Source organism: Schistocerca piceifrons, unplaced genomic scaffold (assembly GCF_021461385.2).
Source record: "Schistocerca piceifrons isolate TAMUIC-IGC-003096 unplaced genomic scaffold, iqSchPice1.1 HiC_scaffold_943, whole genome shotgun sequence".
In the NCBI taxonomy this organism is placed as follows: Eukaryota; Metazoa; Arthropoda; class Insecta; order Orthoptera; family Acrididae; genus Schistocerca; species Schistocerca piceifrons.
In genome coordinates, this window is record NW_025729216.1 from 520001 (window position 1) to 525000 (window position 5000).

Below are 5000 nucleotides of genomic sequence, written 5' to 3' on the forward strand. Positions count from 1 at the left end.
CCCTAACCTAACCCATGTTGTCCCCTAACCTAACCCATGTTGTCCCCTAACCTAACCCATGTTGTCCCCTAACCTAACCCATGTTGTCCCCTAACCTAACCCATGTTGTCCCCTAACCTAACCCATGTTGTGCCTTAACCTAACCCATGTTGTGCCTTAACCTAACCCATGTTGTCCCCTAACCTAACCCATGTTGTCCCCTAACCTAACCCATGTTGTCCCCTAACCTAACCCACGTTGTCCGCTAACGTAACCCACGTTGTCGCCTAAACCTGCTCTGTAATTGTTATACGACTCGTTCAATTAGTGTAGTGTTGCCCACCCGCAACCCTCGCAATATAGTTCGCTACTCGCACTGCCCGCTCCCCTGTGTATCGCTTCATGTTAAACACCTTGCAAGTCTTGCTGACTTTCCACATGCTCCTGCTGTACACTGTAATGTGGATGGCAGCAGGACGTACATGCCGCCCCCCCCCACCCCTCCCCACGTCCCCACGTCCCCACCTTGCCCCCTGCCTTCGCAAGCTGGTTGGTGACAAGTTTGCATGTTCAATGCCCTTCGCATGCGACGTACGCAGGCTACGTTGTGGTGCGGCCTGTGTCAACTGTCCGCTGATGTCGTACGCGTGAACCACAATCTGTACTGCACATTCGTCCTTATGTACTGAATGATACATCGTGGCACATGTGTGACCGTACAACGACTGCGCCCAAAAACGGCGGACCATACAGTGCAAATATTGTGCACGCAGCTACGTGTCGTCTCCCTATGAGAGCTGGATTGCAGTGTGGTACGCCATAGAGACGTGTGGGAGGAACGGACGCCGTGGATGGCGATCAGCATGAGCTGTCTGTTGATGTATTCGGACCTAGTCGTCTCTCCTCACACACCGTGATGGCATGGTGCACCGCGTTCCATATCTGCGACATGCTACAGAGGCCGGTTGACAGTCGTTCGAGCAATGGACATCGCATACGTACGGGGGCCACCTTCCACGTATTGTCTAGGCGTGCACATTTTGTTGCGTGTATGTGGGCAGACGTAGTGTGGCGTGACACCTGACACAGGCATGCAATAATCGTTGAAGTTGCAAATGGCGATGGACGCCTGCGTTTTCTGGTGAAGTTACGCAAATGAAGAAATGGTAACCTGTTGTGGTGCGGTTGTTCTCGCTAGGGGTGAATCGGTGATGGCGACGATAGGTTGAGGTACTAACCGGTTGTTCCAGCGATACCCACCATGCCGACGAAACTGAACGGCATCTGGGTGTGAAGCGATACGCGGCGGTGGCTGGGTGGGACCGTCCCCGGCCGGTGAGGGGGCGCCTCCCGGCGTGCTGGCCGCGCGGTGCGTGGGCGCACGCGCTACAGCCGGCTGGTGGGGGCGGCCAGTGGCAGGCGCGCCGGCCGACGGACGCGGCAGGCGTCGCAGCTGCGCGCCGGCGCACCCTGCGCGCGGCGCCGTGCGGCCAAAGTAGGTCCTCGCGGGCCCGGTGCGAAGCGCGGTGGACATCTTCAGTGTGCTGGTCCGATTGAGGACTGTGTGCGTTGAGGATGCGCCGCCGCCCGGCGCTCGGCGCCGCGACGCCGTCTGCTGCTCGGTCGCCCCAGCGGTTCTCGCTGGTGGTTTGTATCGCAGCTGTGCGGATGTGTTGGCGCGTGCGCTGTGCTGGGAGAGTTCGCTTCGGCACCCAAGTGGGGCTTTTGTCCTTCTGTGGCGCTGGCGTTGGAGCTGCCGGTCACCGTAGGTGGCGCGTGTTGTCTCCCGCCGGCAATGCCACGACAGCACGCTCCCGGGCCTCTGTCGGCAGCGGCAAGCTCAGTTGGGAGCACGGGTGGTCGCACCGAAAGCGTCTACTCGCCTAACTCCGGGCGATTGCGCCTCTCTCGAACCCGACCAAGTACTTGGGACGGCGCTGCGCGCCGCCGGGACCTGAGAGGGTTTCGAGGTGTATTGTGCAGGGGAGCTCAGCCTCCTCCTGTTTGCAGAATGATTGAGCGGACGCTTGCGTGTTCGCGCGGGCCCCCGGGACACACTCCCGGGCGGCCGGCTGCTCAGCTCTAGTTGACGCAGCTCCCTGGTTGATCCTGCCAGTAGTCATATGCTTGTCTCAAAGATTAAGCCATGCATGTCTCAGTACAAGCCGCATTAAGGTGAAACCGCGAATGGCTCATTAAATCAGTTATGGTTCCTTAGATCGTACCCACGTTACTTGGATAACTGTGGTAATTCTAGAGCTAATACATGCAAACAGAGTCCCGACCAGAGATGGAAGGGACGCTTTTATTAGATCAAAACCAATCGGTCGGCTCGTCCGGTCCGTTTGCCTTGGTGACTCTGAATAACTTTGGGCTGATCGCACGGTCCTCGTACCGGCGACGCATCTTTCAAATGTCTGCCTTATCAACTGTCGATGGTAGGTTCTGCGCCTACCATGGTTGTAACGGGTAACGGGGAATCAGGGTTCGATTCCGGAGAGGGAGCCTGAGAAACGGCTACCACATCCAAGGAAGGCAGCAGGCGCGCAAATTACCCACTCCCGGCACGGGGAGGTAGTGACGAAAAATAACGATACGGGACTCATCCGAGGCCCCGTAATCGGAATGAGTACACTTTAAATCCTTTAACGAGTATCTATTGGAGGGCAAGTCTGGTGCCAGCAGCCGCGGTAATTCCAGCTCCAATAGCGTATATTAAAGTTGTTGCGGTTAAAAAGCTCGTAGTTGGATTTGTGTCCCACGCTGTTGGTTCACCGCCCGTCGGTGTTTAACTGGCATGTATCGTGGGACGTCCTGCCGGTGGGGCGAGCTGAAGGCGTGCGACCGCCCCGTGCGTGCTCGTGCGTCCCGAGGCGGACCCCGTTGAAATCCTACCAGGGTGCTCTTTATTGAGTGTCTCGGTGGGCCGGCACGTTTACTTTGAACAAATTAGAGTGCTTAAAGCAGGCAAGCCCGCCTGAATACTGTGTGCATGGAATAATGGAATAGGACCTCGGTTCTATTTTGTTGGTTTTCGGAACCCGAGGTAATGATTAATAGGGACAGGCGGGGGCATTCGTATTGCGACGTTAGAGGTGAAATTCTTGGATCGTCGCAAGACGAACAGAAGCGAAAGCATTTGCCAAGTATGTTTTCATTAATCAAGAACGAAAGTTAGAGGTTCGAAGGCGATCAGATACCGCCCTAGTTCTAACCATAAACGATGCCAGCCAGCGATCCGCCGCAGTTCCTCCGATGACTCGGCGGGCAGCCTCCGGGAAACCAAAGCTTTTGGGTTCCGGGGGAAGTATGGTTGCAAAGCTGAAACTTAAAGGAATTGACGGAAGGGCACCACCAGGAGTGGAGCCTGCGGCTTAATTTGACTCAACACGGGAAACCTCACCAGGCCCGGACACCGGAAGGATTGACAGATTGATAGCTCTTTCTTGATTCGGTGGGTGGTGGTGCATGGCCGTTCTTAGTTGGTGGAGCGATTTGTCTGGTTAATTCCGATAACGAACGAGACTCTAGCCTGCTAACTAGTCGCGTGACATCCTTCGTGCTGTCAGCGATTACTTTTCTTCTTAGAGGGACAGGCGGCTTCTAGCCGCACGAGATTGAGCAATAACAGGTCTGTGATGCCCTTAGATGTTCTGGGCCGCACGCGCGCTACACTGAAGGAATCAGCGTGTCTTCCTAGGCCGAAAGGTCGGGGTAACCCGCTGAACCTCCTTCGTGCTAGGGATTGGGGCTTGCAATTGTTCCCCATGAACGAGGAATTCCCAGTAAGCGCGAGTCATAAGCTCGCGTTGATTACGTCCCTGCCCTTTGTACACACCGCCCGTCGCTACTACCGATTGAATGATTTAGTGAGGTCTTCGGACTGGTACGCGGCATTGACTCTGTCGTTGCCGATGCTACCGGAAAGATGACCAAACTTGATCATTTAGAGGAAGTAAAAGTCGTAACAAGGTTTCCGTAGGTGAACCTGCGGAAGGATCATTACCGACTAGACTGCATGTCTTTCGATGTGCGTGTCGTGTCGCGCAACACGCTACCTGTACGGCTCGCAGTAGCCGTGCGCCGCGTGCGGAACCACGCGTGCCTCTCAAAACTAGCGGCAATGTTGTGTGGTACGAGCGCTGAAGCGCTGGAGCGGCTGGCGTGCGGCACCTGGCGCCTGGCGCCGGTTTTGAATGACTTTCGCCCGAGTGCCTGTCCGCTCCGGTGTGGAGCCGTACGACGCCCGTCGGCCGTGAGGCCGTTGGACACAGAACGCTGGAACAGGGGCCGCCACACGCCTCACTCCCGCCTATGCGACCGTCTCGAAAGAGGCGGCGGAAACTGAGAAAAGATCACCCAGGACGGTGGATCACTCGGCTCGTGGGTCGATGAAGAACGCAGCAAATTGCGCGTCGACATGTGAACTGCAGGACACATGAACATCGACGTTTCGAACGCACATTGCGGTCCATGGATTCCGTTCCCGGGCCACGTCTGGCTGAGGGTCGGCTACGTATACTGAAGCGCGCGGCGTTTGCCCCGCTTCGCAGACCTGGGAGTGTCGCGGCCGCCTGTGGGGCCGGCCGCGTCTCCTCAAACGTGCGATGCGCGCCCGTCGCCTGGCGGTTCGCATACCGGTACTTTCTCGGTAGCGTGCACAGCCGGCTGGCGGTGTGGCGTGCGACACCTCGTACAACGACCTCAGAGCAGGCGAGACTACCCGCTGAATTTAAGCATATTACTAAGCGGAGGAAAAGAAACTAACAAGGATTCCCCCAGTAGCGGCGAGCGAACAGGGAAGAGTCCAGCACCGAACCCCGCAGGCTGCCGCCTGTCGTGGCATGTGGTGTTTGGGAGGGTCCACTACCCCGACGCCTCGCGCCGAGCCCAAGTCCAACTTGAATGAGGCCACGGCCCGTAGAGGGTGCCAGGCCCGTAGCGGCCGGTGCGAGCGTCGGCGGGACCTCTCCTTCGAGTCGGGTTGCTTGAGAGTGCAGCTCCAAGTGGGTGGTAAACTC

The 5000-nt window shown here is 57.3% G+C and overlaps 2 non-coding genes and 1 pseudogene across 2 annotated transcripts; all 3 read left to right on the top strand.

The window, feature by feature from the left end:
* The first annotated feature begins 2075 nt into the window (after positions 1-2075).
* LOC124772804 lies at positions 2076-3984 on the top strand. Its single transcript, XR_007014264.1, has one exon. It is a non-coding gene; the product is annotated as a small subunit ribosomal RNA (ribosomal RNA).
* A 351-nt stretch (positions 3985-4335) lies between these two features.
* LOC124772912 lies at positions 4336-4490 on the top strand. Its single transcript, XR_007014366.1, has one exon. It is a non-coding gene; the product is annotated as a 5.8S ribosomal RNA (ribosomal RNA).
* A 188-nt stretch (positions 4491-4678) lies between these two features.
* Positions 4679-5000, top strand: part of LOC124773083 — a 4223-nt pseudogene continuing 3901 nt past the window's right edge.